We start from the raw sequence: 18,352 nt of genomic DNA on the forward strand, positions 1-18,352 counted from the left end.
GTATAACTGCACCGCCCTCAACCGCAGGGCTCTCCAGAGGGTGCTGCGGTCTACACAACGCATCACCAGAGGCAAACTACCTGCCCTCCATGACACCTACAGCACCCGATGTCACAGGAAGGCCAAAAAGATAATCAAGGACTGTTGATTATTTAAAAAATGACAACTTTGTGGTAATATTAGCTACAACTTAAATGTAACATGTTCTAAAGACCTCGAAGAGAATATAAAATGTATATTGCGTCAACACCAACGCAACATTAAGCTAAACCAAAAACAAACATGCCACGAACGTCACAAAAACATCCTTATTTCATTCCTACAGCATTAAGGGAATGTCCTGTGCAATCCAACCCAACGACCTTATGAACATACCGCTACCATCTAGAAGGCGAGGTCAATACAGGTGCATCAAAGCTGGGACGAGAGATTGAAAAACAGCTTCTATCTCAAGGCCATCAGACTGCTAAACAGCAATCACTAACTCAGAGAGGCTGCTGCTGTATTTTATATCATCTATTACACCTTTCCTATGCTGCTCGGCCATCGCTCATCTATATACTTACATGTGCATATTCTCATTCACCCCTTTAGATTTGTGTGTATTAGGTAGTTGTTGGGGAATTGTTAGATTACTTGTTAGATATTACTGCACTGTCGGAACTAGAAGCACAAGCGTTTCGCTACACTTGCATTAACATCTGCTAACCATGTGTATGTGACCAATAACATTTGATTTGTCTGTTTCCAATAATGTTTGTTCCATGTTTTCTGCTGCTGTCATGTTGTGTTGCTACCATGTGGTTGTCATGTGGTGTTGCTGCCATGCTATGTTGTTGTCTTAGGTCTCTCTTTATGTAGTGGTGTGGTGTCTTTCATGTGGTGATGTTTGTTTTGTCATATATTCTTATTTTTAATCTCAGCCCCCATCCCCGTAGGAGGCCTTTTGGTAGGCCGTCATTGTAAATAAGAATTTGTTCTTAACTGACTTGTGTCGTGTAAGTTCTAGAATTAATGCTCATGAATATTACCATTCACAAAATTACCAGTCACATTACATTTAAGTCATTTAGCAGACGCTCTTATCCAGAGCGACTTACAAATTGGTGCATTCACCTTATGACATCCAGTGGATCAGTCACTTTACAATAGTGCATCTAAATCTTAAAGGGGGGGGTGAGAAGGATTACTTATCCTATCCTAGGTATTCCTTAAAGAGGTGGGGTTTCAGGTGTCTCCGGAAGGTGGTGATTGACTCCGCTGTCCTGGCGTCGTGAGGGAGTTTGTTCCACCATTGGGGGGCCAGAGCAGCGAACAGTTTTGACTGGGCTGAGCGGGAACTGTACTTCCTCAGTGGTAGGGAGGCGAGCAGGCCAGAGGTGGATGAACGCAGTGCCCTTGTTTGGGTGTAGGGCCTGATCAGAGCCTGGAGGTACTGAGGTGCCGTTCCCCTCACAGCTCCGTAGGCAAGCACCATGGTCTTGTAGCGGATGCGAGCTTCAACTGGAAGCCAGTGGAGAGACAAAATTCAGACATTAGCTGCTCCCCCTCTTCCTCCTCATGAGTCATTGTCAACCCATCTGCTTCACATGTTATCTTAGTGATTTATAGGACAGTGATCAGAAAAGAGGAACTGATGCTGGTAATCTTTGTCACACAATTTTACTGGTAGGGGCATGGAGAGATATTCTCTCATGTGAATGCCTGATTCCCCCACCATATTTACTGATTCACTAGACATGGGAAGTTTTTCCATAGCCTTACAGCTAATTACAGACATTGCAGCCCCAGTATCAAAAATAAAAATGATTGACTCCATGGTAGGTTCCTTTTTTACTGTAGTTTACTGTTTTTAAGAAAAATTGACTCTGGTCCCTCAGCTACTTCCTCTTTCCAATTGTGTCAACTTCCCCTTTGTCTGCCCCTGTCTCTACCTCACATCCGTCTTGATAGTCTCGATTGTACAGTGTCGTCTGTGGAGGTGGTCTTGTCATCCAGGGCGTTCCTTCTCCTCCTACTCCCAGGGCCCCCCTTGGGGTTCCTCTAACCCTCTGTCCTCCCCTGCCTCTCCATGGTTAGCCCGTGCCTTGTTGAGCAGTGCCCTGATCACAGTTGTTTGCATATCCCAGTTTTCCGCATGTGAAGCAGATTCTGTCATTCTTGGCACCCCCTCTTCCTCTAGGGGCACCTCTGCTGACCACCACATCCCTTCTCAGCCTGCCCTTGATAGAATGTCAGCTGGGCAGCCTGTAACTTCTGGCCTTTCACCTCCCTCTCCTTCTTTTTCTCCTCCTGCCTCTCACCCACCTGGCGTTCTGCATGCTTGCAGTGCTGGACCACTGTCGATTGGCTCCGTCTCCCAACTGATGCAGGTGGTTCTGACCATTTTCTGGATCTCTTCCTTCAGTCCTCGGACTAAGAAGTCTTTCATCAAATGTCTGTATGCATCTGTGCCAGAGACCATGTCACTGTTCAGTCTGAAGCACATCTCCAGGCATTTTCGATAGTCCCCCAGGCAGTGATATTTATTCTGAGTGCAATTGTTTTTTGCTGGCCAGTCAGTCCTGGCAGGATATAACAATTTCATCCTATCCCTAAGGCTTGTCCACTGGGTCTGGTAGGCTCCTCCTGCGTCCCATTGGACGTTGAGGTCAAAGTCTCCCTCCACGTCTCCCTATCACAGGCCCATCTTCTTTCTGAAAATGTGAGCCACTTCAGCAGCAGATGGCTTGTACTGCCTACATATTCGTCCATTGGACTGCCAGATGGTGAAGCGTGATTCATCACTCCAGAAAAAGCGTTTCCACTGCTCCAGAGTCTAATGACAGCGAGCTTTACACCACTCCAGTCAGCGCTTGGCATTGCGCTACATGCTTCTGCACTCTGTGGTCCCATTCTGTGAGCTTTGCGGCTGAGCCGTTGTTGCTTCTAAAGTTGACCGGGGCAGCTCTAGCAAGGTAGAAATTTGACAAATTGACTTCTTGGAAAGGTGGCATCCTATGACAGTGCCACATTGAAAGTCACTGAGCTCTTCTGTAATGCCATTTCACTGCCAGTGTTTGTCTATGGAGATTGCATGGTTGTGTGCTCTATTTTATATGCCGGTCCGCAATGGGTGTCGCTGAAATAGTCCAAACTACTCATTTGAAGGGGTGTCCACATATTTATAGTGTATGTTATAAATTCCAATTTGTTGTGGCTCATATTAGCAAGGTGGCTAATGTTAGCTAGCCCTAGGGGTTAGGGTTAAAGTTAGGAGTTAGGCTAAAGGGTTAGGGAAGGCTTAGTTAAAAGGATTAAGGTTAGGGGAAGGGTTAGCTAACATGCTAAGTAAGTGCAAAGTAGCCAAAAGGTAGTTGCTAGATGTTTGTGTTGTATACCCACCCATCCACCCTCATTTCATTTTTGTCTTATGTAACTAAATAATTATCAGAATAATTTCAGTGTCCCGGATTTACCTTTACTATGTTACGTCTAGTCTATGAGAAGCTGTCCAGGCTGTACATTTGGGTACCAGGCATGTTCATAGTCTTTCCCAAGGGAGAGGGATAATTGGGCCCACAATCTGTCTTCTCCAGCAGGTGGCATCTTTTAGTTTTTTTCACTCACCAAGAGAGGAGTTTTTGTATGGAGGTCAATGAGAGAGGGTCAAATTGAATGGCTTATTTTCTAGGTGTGGCTTATTTGATCAAACAGAACTTCCGTAATGCTTAGGTTCTTACGTAATGCTTAGGTTCTTACGAGGGTACTGATATATACAGTGCCTTACGAAAGTATTCGGCCCCCTTGAACTTTGCGACCTTTTGCCACATTTCAGGCTTCAAACATAAAGATATAAAACTGTATTTTTTTGTGAAGAATCAACAACAAGTGGGACACAATCATGAAGTGGAACAACATTTATTGGATATTTCAAACTTTTTTAACAAATCAAAAACTGAAAAATTGGGCGTGCAAAATTATTCAGCCCCCTTAAGTTAATACTTTGTAGCGCCACCTTTTGCTGCGATTACAGCTGTAAGTCGCTTGGGGTATGTCTCTATCAGTTTTGCACATCGAGAGACTGAAATTTTTTCCCATTCCTCCTTGCAAAACAGCTAGAGCTCAGTGAGGTTGGATGGAGAGCATTTGTGAACAGCAGTTTTCAGTTCTTTCCACAGATTTTCGATTGGATTCAGGTCTGGACTTTGACTTGGCCATTCTAACACCTGGATATGTTTATTTTTGAACCATTCCATTGTAGATTTTGCTTTATGTTTTGGATCATTGTCTTGTTGGAAGACAAATCTCCGTCCCAGTCTCAGGTCTTTTGCAGGTTTTCTTCCAGAATGATCCTGTATTTGTCATGCAGGTGAATGAGGACCCAAAAGCGACTTGGCGAAAACAGAGTATTTAATCCAGAATAAACTTTACAAAACAAAAAGCATAATACTACACGTAAAGACGAGAACAGACTGGAGACTTGATCGAGAACTGCAGGTTGCCTCGGGAAGGCACTTGAACCTAGCAGACTCAGACACCTGCTCACCACGCAGCATCTGAGGGAAACACGACACGACAGGGCAAAACATAGACACAGCACGGTGAATTATAAATGAGGATCCGACAGGGCAGGTACGGGAAACAAGGAGAGAAATAGGGACTCTAATCAGGGAAAAGGATCGGGAACAGGTGTGGGAAGACTAAATGATGATTAGGGGAATAGGAACAGCTGGGAGCAGGAACGGAACGATAGAGAGAAGAGAGAGCGAGAGAGTGAGAGAGGGAGGGGGAGAGAGGGATAGAAAGAGGGAAAGAACCTAATAAGACCAGCAGAGGGAAACGAATAGAATGGGAAGCACAGGGACAAGACATGATAATAAATGACAAAACATGACAGTACCCCCACTCACCGAGCGCCTCCTGGCGCACTCGAGGAGGAATCCTGGCGGCAACGGAGGAAATCATCAATGAGTGAACGGTCCAGCACGTCCCGAGACGGAACCCAACTCCTCTCCTCAGGACCGTAACCCTCCCAATCCACTAAGAACCGTCCCCGAGAACGCATGTCCATGATCTTATGTACCTTGTAAATAGGTGCGCTCTCGACAAGGACGGGAGGGGGAGGGAGGGAAGACGAACGGGGTGCGAAGAAAGGGCTTAACACAGGAGACATGGAAGACAGGATGGACGCGACGAAGATGTCGCGGAAGAAGCAGTCGCACAGCGACAGGATTGACGACCTGGGAGACACGGAACGGACCAATGAACCGCGGAGTCAACTTACGAGAAGCTGTCGTAAGAGGAAGGTTGCGAGTGGAAAGCCACACTCTCTGGCCGCAACAATACCTAGGACTCTTAATCCTGCGTTTATTGGCGGCTCTCACAGTCTGTGCCCTGTAGCGGCAAAGTGCAGACCTCACCCTCCTCCAGGTGCGCTCACAACGTTGGACAAACGCTTGAGCGGAGGGAACGCTGGACTCGGCAAGCTGGGAAGAGAATAGAGGAGGCTGGTAACCCAGACTACTCTGAAACGGAGATAACCCGGTAGCAGACGAAGGAAGCGAGTTGTGAGCGTATTCTGCCCAGGGAGCTGTTCTGCCCAAGACGCAGGGTTTCTGAAAGAAAGGCTGCGTAGTATGCGACCAATCGTCTGATTGGCCCTCTCTGCTTGACCGTTAGACTGGGGATGAAACCCGGAAGAGAGACTGACGGACGCACCAATCAAACGACAGAACTCCCTCCAAAACTGTGACGTGAATTGCGGGCCTCTGTCTGAAACGGCGTCTAACGGGAGGCCATGAATTCTGAACACATTCTCGATAATGATTTGTGCCGTCTCCTTAGCGGAAGGAAGTTTAGCGAGGGGAATGAAATGTGCCGCCTTAGAGAACCTATCGACAACCGTAAGAATCACAGTCTTCCCCGCAGACAAAGGCAGACCGGTAATGAAGTCTAGGGCGATGTGAGACCATGGTCGAGAAGGAATGGGGAGCGGTCTGAGACGACCGGCAGGAGGAGAGTTACCCGACTTAGTCTGCGCGCAGTCCGAACAAGCAGCCACGAAACGGCGCGTGTCACGCTCCTGAGTCGGCCACCAAAATCGCTGGCGAATAGACGCAAGAGTGCCTCGAACACCGGGATGACCAGCTAACTTGGCAGAGTGAGCCCACTGAAGAACAGCCAGACGAGTGGAAACAGGAACGAAAAGGAGGTTACTAGGACAAGCGCGCGGCGACGCAGTGTGCGTGAGTGCTTGCTTAACCTGTCTTTCAATTCCCCAGACTGTCAACCCGACAACACGCCCATAAGGAAGAATCCCTCGGGATCAGTAGAAGCCACAGAAGAACTAAAAAGACGGGATAAGGCATCAGGCTTGGTGTTCTTGCTACCCGGACGGTAAGAAATCACAAACTCGAAACGAGCGAAAAACAACGCCCAACGAGCTTGACGGGCATTAAGTCGTTTGGCAGAACGGATGTACTCAAGGTTCTTATGGTCTGTCCAAACGACAAAAGGAACGGTCGCCCCCTCCAACCACTGTCGCCATTCGCCTAGGGCTAAGCGGATGGCGAGGAGTTCACGGTTACCCACATCATAGTTGCGCTCAGATGGCGACAGGCGATGAGAAAAATAAGCGCAAGGATGAACCTTATCGTCAGACTGGAAGCGCTGGGATAGAATGGCTCCCACGCCTACCTCTGAAGCGTCAACCTCGACAATGAATTGTCTAGTGACGTCAGGAGTAACGAGGATAGGAGCGGACGTAAAACGTTCTTTTAGAAGATCAAAAGCTCCCTGGGCGGAACCGGACCACTTAAAACACGTCTTGACAGAAGTAAGAGCTGTGAGAGGGGCAGCAACTTGACCAAAATTACGAATGAAACGCCGATAGAAATTAGCAAAACCTAAAAAGCGCTGCAACTCGACACGTGACCTTGGAACGGGCCAATCACTGACAGCTTGGACCTTAGCGGAATCCATCTGAATGCCTTCAGCGGAAATAACGGAACCGAGAAAAGTAACGGAGGAGACATGAAAAGAGCACTTCTCAGCCTTTACGTAGAGACAATTCTCTAAAAGGCGCTGTAGAACACGTCGAACGTGCTGAACATGAATCTCGAGTGATGGTGAAAAAATCAGGATATCGTCAAGATAGACAAAAACAAAGATGTTCAGCATGTCTCTCAGAACATCATTAACTAATGCCTGAAAAACAGCTGGCGCATTGGCGAGACCAAACGGCAGAACCCGGTACTCAAAATGCCCTAACGGAGTGTTAAACGCCGTTTTCCACTCGTCCCCCTCTCTGATGCGCACGAGATGGTAAGCGTTACGAAGGTCCAACTTAGTAAAGCACCTGGCTCCCTGCAGAATCTCGAAGGCTGATGACATAAGGGGAAGCGGATAACGATTCTTAACCGTTATGTCATTCAGCCCTCGATAATCCACGCAGGGGCGCAGAGTACCGTCCTTCTTCTTAACAAAAAAGAACCCCGCCCCGGCCGGAGAGGAAGAAGGCACTATGGTACCGGCGTCAAGAGACACAGATAAATAATCCTCGAGAGCCTTACGTTCGGGAGCCGACAGAGAGTATAGTCTACCCCGAGGAGGAGTGGTCCCCGGAAGGAGATCAATACTACAATCATACGACCGGTGAGGAGGAAGGGAGTTGGCTCGGGACCGACTGAAGACCGTGCGCAGATCATGATATTCCTCCGGCACTCCTGTCAAATCGCCAGGTTCCTCCTGAGAAGTGGGGACAGAAGAAATGGGAGGGATGGCAGACATTAAGCACTTCACATGACAAGATACGTTCCAGGATAGGATAGAATTACAAGACCAATTAATAGAAGGATTATGACATACTAGCCAGGGATGACCCAAAACAACAGGTGTGAAAGGTGAACGAAAAATCAAAAAAGAAATAGTCTCACTGTGGTTACCAGATACTGTGAGAGTTAAAGGTAGTGTCTCAAATCTGATACTGGGAAGATGACTACCATCTAAGGCAAACATGGGCGTAGGCTTGTCTAACTGTCTGAAAGGAATGTTATGTTTCCGAACCCATGCTTCGTCCATGAAACAACCCTCAGCCCCAGAGTCAATCAAGGCACTGCATGTAGCACCCGAACCGGTCCAGCGTAGATGGACCGACATAGTAGTACAAGATCTAGATGAAGAGACCTGAGTAGTAGCGCTCACCAGTAGCCCTCCGCTTACTGATGGGCTCTGGCCTCTTACTGGACATGAATTAACAAAATGTCCATCAAATCCGCAATAGAGGCACAGGCGGTTGGTGATCCTCCGTTCCCTCTCCTTAGTCGAGATGCGAATCCCTCCCAGCTGCATGGGCTCAGTCTCAGAGCCAGAGGAGGGAGATGGTTGCGATGCGGAGCAGGGAAACACCGTTGATGCGAGCTCTCTTCCACGAGCCTGGTGACGAAGATCTACCCGTCGTTCTATGCGGATGGCGAGAGCAATCAAAGAGTCCACACTGGAAGGAACCTCCCGAGAGAGAATCTCATCTTTGACCACTGTGTGGAGTCCCTCCAGAAAACGAGCGAGCAGCGCCGGCTCGTTCCAGTCACTAGAGGCAGCAAGAGTACGAAACTCTATAGAGTAATCCGTTATGGATCGATCACCTTGGCATAGGGAAGCCAGGACCCTAGAAGCCTCCCCACCAAAAACTGAACGGTCAAAAACCCGAATCATCTCCTCTTTAAAGTTCTGGTAATTGTTAGAACAATCAGCCCTTGCCTCCCAGATAGCTGTGCCCCACTCTCGGGCCCGGCCAGTAAGGAGTGAAATGACGTAAGCAACCCGAGCTCTCTCTCTAGAGTATGTGTTGGGTTGGAGAGAGAACACAATCTCACACTGGGTGAGAAAGGAGCGGCACTCAGTGGGCTGCCCGGAGTAGCAAGGTGGGTTATTAACCCTAGGTTCTGGAGGCTCGGCAGGCCAGGAAGTAACAGGTGGCACGAGACGAAGACTCTGGAACTGTCCAGAGAGGTCGGAAACCTGAGCGGCCAGGCTCTCCACGGCATGGCGAGCAGCAGACAATTCCTGCTCGTGTCTGCCGAGCATGGCTCCTTGGATCTCGACGGCAGTGTTACGAGCGTCTGTAGTCGCTGGGTCCATTCCTCGGTCGGATCCTTCTGTCATGCAGGTGAATGAGGACCCAAAAGCGACTTGGCGAAAACAGAGTATTTAATCCAGAATAAACTTTACAAAACAAAAAGCATAATACTACACGTAAAGACGAGAACAGACTGGAGACTTGATCGAGAACTGCAGGTTGCCTCGGGAAGGCACTTGAACCTAGCAGACTCAGACACCTGCTCACCACGCAGCATCTGAGGGAAACACGACACGACAGGGCAAAACATAGACACAGCACGGTGAATTATAAATGAGGATCCGACAGGGCAGGTACGGGAAACAAGGAGAGAAATAGGGACTCTAATCAGGGAAAAGGATCGGGAACAGGTGTGGGAAGACTAAATGATGATTAGGGGAATAGGAACAGCTGGGAGCAGGAACGGAACGATAGAGAGAAGAGAGAGCGAGAGAGTGAGAGAGGGAGGGGGAGAGAGAGGGATAGAAAGAGGGAAAGAACCTAATAAGACCAGCAGAGGGAAACGAATAGAATGGGAAGCACAGGGACAAGACATGATAATAAATGACAAAACATGACAGTATTTGGCTCCATCCATCTTCCCATCAATTTTAACCATCTTCCCTGTCCCTGCTGAAGAAAAGCAGGCCCAAACCATGATGCTGCCACCACCATGTTTGACAGTGGGGATGGTGTGTTCAGGGTGACCATCTGTGTTGCTTTTACGCCAAACATAACGTTTTGCATTGTTGCCAAAAAGTTCAATTTTGGTTTCATCTGACCAGAGCACCTTCTTCCACATGTTTGGTGTGTCTCCCAGGTGGCTTGTGGCAAACTTTAAACAACACTTTTTATGGATATGTTTAAGAAATGGCTTTCTTCTTGCCACTCTTCCATAATTTGTGCAATATACGACTGATTGTTGTCCTATGGACAGAGTCTCCCACCTCAGCTGTAGATCTCTGCAGTTCATCCAGAGTGATCATGGGCCTCTTGGCTGCATCTCTGATCAGTCTTCTCCTTGTATGAGCTGAAAGTTTAGAGGGACGGCCAGGTCTTGGTAGATTTGCAGTGGTACGATACTCCTTCCATTTCAATATTATCGCTTGCACAGTGCTCCTTGGGATGTTTAAAGCTTGGGAAATCTTTTTGTATCCAAATCCGGCTTTAAACTTCTTCACAACAGTATCTCGGACCTGCCTGGTGTGTTCCTTGTTCTTCATGATGCTCTCTGCGCTTTTAACGGACCTCTGAGACTATCACAGTGCAGGTGCATTTATACGGAGACTTGATTACACACAGGTGGATTGTATTTATCATCATTAGTCATTTAGGTCAACATTGGATCATTCAGAGATCCTCACTGAACTTCTGGAGAGAGTTTGCTGCACTGAAAGTAAAGGGGCTGAATAATTTTGCACGCCCAATTTGTCAGTTTTTGATTTGTTAAAAAAGTTCCAATAAATGTCATTCCACTTCATGATTGTGTCCCACTTGTTGTTGATTCTTCACAAATAAATACAGTTTTATATCTTTATGTTTGAAGCCTGAAATGTGGCAAAAGGTCGCAAAGTTCAAGGGGGCCGAATACTTTCCAAGGCACTGTATATAGGACAGGTGACATCCCGGTATACCTGTTGTTCCACCCACCAACAAATTTCTGGCTATGCAACTGATCTGGATAATCTGTGGCTTTACCAACCTGAACCATTTAGCCTCCTTATACACATGGCTCGGGCTAAATCAGGATAAATTACATTAAATGACAATGAGGAAAGGGTTATCATAAGTCCATATAAATAGGATTCACTGAAATACTCAGCCCTGGAAGATGAACGAGACAATGGTATGTGTGATCTGTAGGCTACAGTGCACTTTACCTCTCCAGTGTAAAAACAGGATTAAGAGGACCGTCATGGATATGTTTCATATCTTACACATATCTTATACAAAAGTATGTGTCTTGTGTCTTGTTAAGCTTCACTGCTCATCTTTGCTCCCCCTCATCTGCTCTTCCTGTTTCCACTTCAGTTCCTCCCCTATTCAGACACTCAAGTATAGCTAAGTTTGCAGCAACTGGGTGGAATATGCAGAAAAATGCACCAAATTCTTTGTTAATCTTCAACATATAAATGCTACCAAAAATAATTTACTGCAACTTGTCACCCATGATTCAGCAAACAATATTTTGAAAGAGGAAGAAAAGTACTTTAAGAATATGTTTTAATTTAAATTTCCACTAACCAAAGTTCATTGTAAGGATTTTTTTTCCTATTAATAAAGTAAAACTAACAGCTGTACAGAAAGACTCATGTGAAGGCCAAATTACGGAGGAGGAACTTCTTGATGCAATTAAAGCCTTTAAGTCCATGAAATCCCTGGGCTGGATGAGAATACCAGTTGAGGTATATCAAACCTTTTTCCTGATGTACTCAGAGGACCGTTATCAGCATGTTTGGTAACACTTCACTTGACACCTAGCGTCATAACACATCATTACACGGTCATAACCATGTCATAATATGTCATAACAGCTGACATAACTTGTCATAACCTGTCATAATATGGTCAGTACACTGTCAAACACATTTACACCTGTTGTAACATATATTGAGTTTTTTATGGCTGGTTATGACACCTACATAAGTGTCAAAACCCACATTTATTCAAATGTGTTTTTTCTCTGCCAAAGAAGTTTCCTTTCGTTTGTTTCTTATATCCTTTGTTGTAATTCATTATTTGCAGTCATGTTTTTTTCCATCATATTTTAAATAACTTGTTGAAAATATAGTTTATGACCCTGTCAAGAAGCATTATGACCATCCTGTGTCACTTTACTTGGACTAAGAAAATACACTTTGACACTCTTGTAGTGACACAACTTGTAGACTTGTTTACGTGCTGCTGTGCGTTTTGTTGCTAACCTTACTTTGCTACCTGCCAACTTTACGGTTTTTACTTTTTAATTACTGTTTATATACTTAGTGTTTCCCTCGCCCAACTTTTTTTCATTCAACTTGTTCACTCCGGACGCTTTATCTGGACGTGGTTTGTCAGGACCTCCACCAGCCGAAGCTAATTAGTAACATTAACATGATGCCTTCTAATTGCAGTCGCTGTAATATAATATACAGGAGAACGATCGCCTTACGTCGAGGTTAGCTGTGCTCCAAGCCCAGCTTCAGACACAATCGTTAGACAACTTTCTCATGGCTTCTGGAAGGAAACGCTGTAGGAATGCTCAACCGGTGTTGCTCATTCAGCCAAGTCGGAGTCAGAGTCCAAGCCTTCTCTGGTCTTTTATTTATTTATTTATTTTTTATTTCACCTTTATTTAACCAGGTAGGCTAGTTGAGAACAAGTTCTCATTTGCAACTGCGACCTGGCCAAGATAAAGCATAGCAGTGTGAACAGACAACACTGAGTTACACATGGAATAAACAATTAACAAGTCAATAACACAGTAGAAAAAATGGGCAGTCTATATACAATGTGTGCAAAAGGCATGAGGAGGACTCTACTCCTCCCATTACGGGGTCTGAGACGCCGAAGACTCCCACCAATAGCTCTGACAAATTGAAAACCCTAGTCATTGGCGAATCCATTACCCGCAGTATTAGACTTAAAACGAATCATCCAGCGATCATACACTGTTAACCAGGGGGCAGGGCTACCAACGTTAAGGCTAATCTGAAGATGGTGCTGGCTTAAGCTGAAACTAGCGAGTGTAGAGAGTATAGGGATATTGTTATCCACGTCGGCACCAACGATGTTAGGATGAAACAGTCAGAGGTCACCAAGCGCAACATAGCTTCATCGTGTAAATCAGCTAGAAAGATGTCAGCATTGATTAATTGTCTCTGGCCCCCTCCCAGTTATGGAGATTGATGAGCTCTACAGCAGTCTCACAACTCAATCGCTGGTTGAAAAATGTTTTCTGCCCCTCCCAAAAGATAGAATTTGTAGATAATTGGCCCTCTTTCTGGGACTCGCCCACAAACAGGACCAAGCCTGGCCTGTTGAGGAGTGACGGACTCCATCCTAGCTGGAGGTGTGCTCTCATCTTATCTACGAACATAGATAGGGCTCTAACTCCCCTAGTTCCACAATGAGATAGGGTGCAGGCCAGGTAGCGGGCTGTTAGCCAGCCTGCCAGCTTAGTGGAGTCTGCCACTAGCACGGTCAGTGTAATCAGCTCAGCTATCCCCATTGAGACCGTGTCTGTGCCTCGACCTGGGTTGGTCAAAACTAAACATGGCGATGTTCGCCTTAGCAATCTCACTGGAATAAAGAACTCCTCCATTCCTGCCATTATTGAAAGAGATTGTGATACCTTACATCTCAAAATAGGGCTACTTAATGTTAGATCCCTCACTTCCAAGGCCATTATAGTCAATGAACTAATCACGGATAATAATATTGATGTGATTGGCCTGACTGAAACATGGCTTAAGCCTGATGAACTGACTGTGTGAGGCCTCACCTCCTGGTAACACTAGTGACCATATCCCTCGAGCATCCCGCAAATGCGGAGGTGTGATAGCAAATGTCAATTTACAAAAAAAACAGACGTTTTCATCTTTTGAGCTTCTAGTCATGAAATCTATGCAGCCTACTCAATCACTTTTTATAGCTACTGTTTACAGGCCTCCTGGGCCATATACAGCCTTCCTCACCGAGTTCCCTGAATTCCTATCGGACGCTGTAGTCATGGCAGATAATATTCTAATTTTTGGTGACTTTAATATTCACATGGAAAAGTCCACAGACCCACTCCAAAAGGCTTTCAGAGCCATCATCGACTCAGTGGGTTTTGTCCAATGTCTCTGGACCTACTCACTGCCACAGTCATATTCTGGACCTAGTTTTGTCCCGTGGAATACATGATGTGGATCTTAATGATTTTCCTCATAATCCTGGACTATCGGACCACTATTTTATTTTGTTTGCAATTGCAACAAATAATCTGCTCAGACCCCAACCAAGGAACATCAAAAGTCGTGCTATAAATTCACAGACAACACAAAGATTCCTAGATGCCCTTCCAGACTCCCTCTGCCTACCCAAGGACGTCAGAGTACAAAAATCAGTTAACCACCTAACTGAGGAACTCAATTTAACCTTGCACAATACCCTAGATGCAGTCGCACCCCTAAAAACAAAAAACATTTTTCATAAGAAAATAGCTCCCTGGTATACAGAAAATACCTGAGCTCTGAAGCAAGCTTCCAGAAAATTGGAACGCAAATGGCACCACACCAAACTGTAAGTCTTCCGACTAGCTTGGAAAGACGGTACCGTGCAGTATCGAAGAGCCCTCACTGCTGCTCGATCATCCTTTTTTTCCAACTTAATTGAGGGAAATAAGAACAATCCGAAATGTATTCTTGATACTGTTGCAAAGCTAACTAGAGAGGATGGTTTTCACTTCAGCAGTGATAAATTCATGAACTTCTTTGAGGAAAAGATCATGATCATTAGAAAGCAAATTACAGACTCCTCTTTAAATCTGCGTATTCCTCCAAAGCTCAGTTGTCCTGAGTCTGCACAACTCTGCCAGGACCTAGGATCAAGAGAGACACTCAAGTTTTTTAGTTCTATATCTCTTGACACATTGATGAAATTCAAACTAAACTACTGAAAGAGCTGCTTCCTGTGCTTGGCCCTCCTATGTTGAACATAATACACAGCTCTCTATCCACCGGATGTGTACCAAATTCACTAAAAGTGACAGTAATTGAGCCTCTCTTGAAAAAGCCAAACCTTGACGCAGAAAATAAATAAAAATATCGGGCTATATCGAATCTCCCATTCCACTCAAAAAAAATGAAAAAGCTGTTGCCTTCCTGAAGACAAACAATGTATACGAAACGCTTCAGTCTGGTTTTAGATCCCATCATAGCACTGAGACTGCATTTCTGAAGGTGGTAAATGACATTATAATGGCGTCAGACCATTGCTCTGCATCTGTCCTCGTGCTCCTAGACCTTAGTGCTGCTTTTGATACCATCGATCACCACATGCTTTTGGAGAGATTGGAAACCCAAATTGGTCTACACAGACAAGTTCTGGCCTGGTTTAGATCTTATCTGTCAGAAAGATATCAGTTTGTCTCTGTGGATGGATTTGTCCTCTGACAAATCAACTGTAAATTTCGGTGTTCATCAAGGTTACGTTTGAGGACCACTATTGTTTTCATTATATTTTACCTCTTGGTGATGTCATTCGGAAACATAATGTTAACTATCACTGCTATGCGGATGACACACAGCTGTAAGTTTCGATGAAACATGGTGAAGCCCCAAAATTGCCCTTCCTGGAAGCCTGTGTTTCAGACATAAGGAAGTGGATGGCTGCAAATGTTCTACTTTTAAACTCGGACAAAACAGAGATGCTTGTTCTAGGTCCCAAGAAACAAAGAGATCTTCTGTTGAATCTGACAATTAATCTTGATGGTTGTACAGTCGTCTCAAATAAAATTGTGAAGGACCTCGGTGTTACTCTGGACCCTGATCTCTCTTTTGACGAACATATCAAGACTGTTCCAAGGACAGCTTGCTTTCTTTCTCTCTCTCTCTCTCTCTCTCTCTCTCTCTCTCTCTCTCTCTCTCTCTCTCTCTCTCTCTCTCTCTCTCTCTCTCTCACTCACTCACTCACTCACTCACTCACTCACTCACTCACTCACTCACTCACTCACTCACTCACTCACTCACTCACTCACTCACTCACTCACTCACTCAGAGAACCTGAGCCCTAGGACCATGCCTCAGGACTACCTGGCCTGATGACTCCTTGCTGTCCCCAGTCCACCTGGCCGTGCTGCTGCTCCAGTTTCAACTGTTCTGCCTGCGGCTATGGAACCCTGACCTGTTCACCGGACGTGCAACCTGTCCCATATCTGCTGTTTTCAACTCTCTAGAGACAGCAGGAGCGGTAGAGATACTCTGAATGATCAGCTATGAAAAGCCAACTGACATTTACTCCTGAGGTGCTGACCTGTTGCACCCTTGACAACCACTGTGATTATTATTATTTGACCATGCTGGTCATCTATGAACATTTGAACACCTTCGCCATGTTCTGTTATAATCTCCACCCGGCACAGCCAGAAGAGGACTGGCCACAGATCATAGCCTGGTTCCTCTCTAAGTTTCTTCCTAGGTTTTGGCCTTTCTAGGGAGTTTTTCCCAGCCACCGTGCTTCTACACCTGCATTGCTTGCTGTTTGGGGTTTTAGGCTGGGTTTCTTCACAGCACTTTGTGACATCAGCTGATTTTAAGAAGGGCCTTATAAATACATTTGATTGACTGTCATGAAACATTATGACCATCCTAATCATATAATCCAGATAGGCCTATCACATACATGCCCTAATGTCAGTCATCAGTCAAAAAGAGGGTGTCTTGTCCTGCTCCTGAAATCTGCTCCTGCATTCAACCCGGTCATCAGCAACAGAGCTTTGGAGTAGGTGCATATCTGACATCAATGTGTGCACAATTACAATGATAATTTAATATGGTCAATTTCAGAAAATGCTATATAACATAAAAATACTGTTGACAAGTAATCTATGGTGTAATGGCATGTTTGGACCACTCCTATAAAAATGGTTGACTATCCGATACTCAACAAGAAGGACTGATTTCACTATTACTGAAACAGTAACCATGTGGTAAATATAATGATGAGTCCATTAAAAAAATTGGAGTCCCCTTACACTCCCCTCACACTTCAGTGTTGTGATGAAATTCTAGCAAACATGCATAGCACATTGAATTTAAAAGGTATTGCTGAATATTATTCATCCTAATCAGACAGGTTTTTTCATGGACAACACATTGGAGATAATATAAGACAGGCACTGGAAACAACATAACACTATGAAAACCAGGCCAGGTGTTCACAGCTGACTTTGAAAAGGCTTTTGATAAAGTACGACTAGAATTTATATATACAGTGCATTCGGAAAGTCTTCAGACCCCTTGACTTTCTTCCACATTTTGTAACATTACAGCTTTATTCTTCAATGTATTCAAATGTTTTCCCCCTCATCTATCTACCCAATACCCCATCATGACAAAGTCAAAACAGGTTTTTAGACTCAAATGTTTTCCCCCTCATCTATCTACCCAATACCCCATCATGACAAAGTCAAAACAGGTTTTTAGACTCAAATGTTTTCCCCCTCATCTATCTACCCAATACCCCATCATGACAAAGTCAAAACAGGTTTTTAGACTCAATTGAGCTCAGTTGCCCATTGATCATCCTTGAGATGTTTCTAAAACTTGATTGGATGGCGCAGTGGCCACCAGAGACTCTGGGTTCGCGCCCAGGCTCTGTTGTAAACAGGCCGTGACCGGGAGGTCCGTGGGGCGACGCACAATTGGCCTAGCGTCGTCCGGGTTTAGGAGGGTTTGGCCGGTAGGTATATCCTTGTCTCATCGTGCACCAGCAACTCTTGTGGCGGGCCGGGCGCAGTATGCGCTAACCAAGGTTGCCAGGTGCACTGTTTCCTCCGACACATTGGTGCGGCTGGCTTCCAGGTTGGATGCGTGCTGTGTTAAGAAACAGTGCGGCTGGTTGGGTTGTGTATCGGAGGACGCATTACTCCCGTACGGGAGTTGTAGCGATGAGACAAGATAGTAGCTACTAACAATTGGATACCACGAAATTGGGGAGAAAAAGGGGGTAAAATAAAAAAAATATTAACTTGATTGGAGTCCACCTGTGGTAAGTAAATTCAACTGATTGGAAAGGCACATACCTGTTTATATAAGGTCCCATAGTGGACAGGACATGCCAGAGCAAAAACAGAGCCATGAGGTCAAAGGAATTGTCTGTAGAGCTTTGAGACAGGATTGTGTCGAGAAACAGATCAGGGGAAGGGTACCAAAACATTTCTGCAGCATTGAAGGTCCCCAAGAACACAGTGGCCTCCATCATTCTAAAATGGAAGAAGTTTGGAAGCAATGTTTTACTTTGAATATATTTGCTAAATTTAAAAGAAAAAAAAACATTTTTGCTTTGTCATTATGAAGTATTGTGTGTAGATTGATGAGGGGGGATAAATGATGTAATCAAGTTTAATAAGACTAACGTAGCAAAATGTGGAAAAAGTCAAGAGGTCTGAATACTTCCTGATTGCACTGTATGGGGGATACAACCATCCTAGCCCTGAAGACTTTGCTGCAAAGATACAGAATCATTAGATCACTTGTTTTGGGACTGTCCATATGTAGCTTGTTTTTGGTC

General features: G+C 45.2%; 1 protein-coding gene across 1 annotated transcript in view; it reads left to right on the top strand.

The window, feature by feature from the left end:
• The window catches only part of LOC124044151 (cystathionine beta-synthase-like), an 882,911-nt gene that overhangs the window by 691,188 nt on the left and 173,371 nt on the right, over positions 1-18,352 (top strand). The window lies entirely within an intron of this gene.

This window comes from Oncorhynchus gorbuscha, linkage group LG09 (genome assembly GCF_021184085.1).
Source record: "Oncorhynchus gorbuscha isolate QuinsamMale2020 ecotype Even-year linkage group LG09, OgorEven_v1.0, whole genome shotgun sequence".
Classification (NCBI taxonomy): domain Eukaryota; kingdom Metazoa; phylum Chordata; class Actinopteri; order Salmoniformes; family Salmonidae; genus Oncorhynchus; species Oncorhynchus gorbuscha.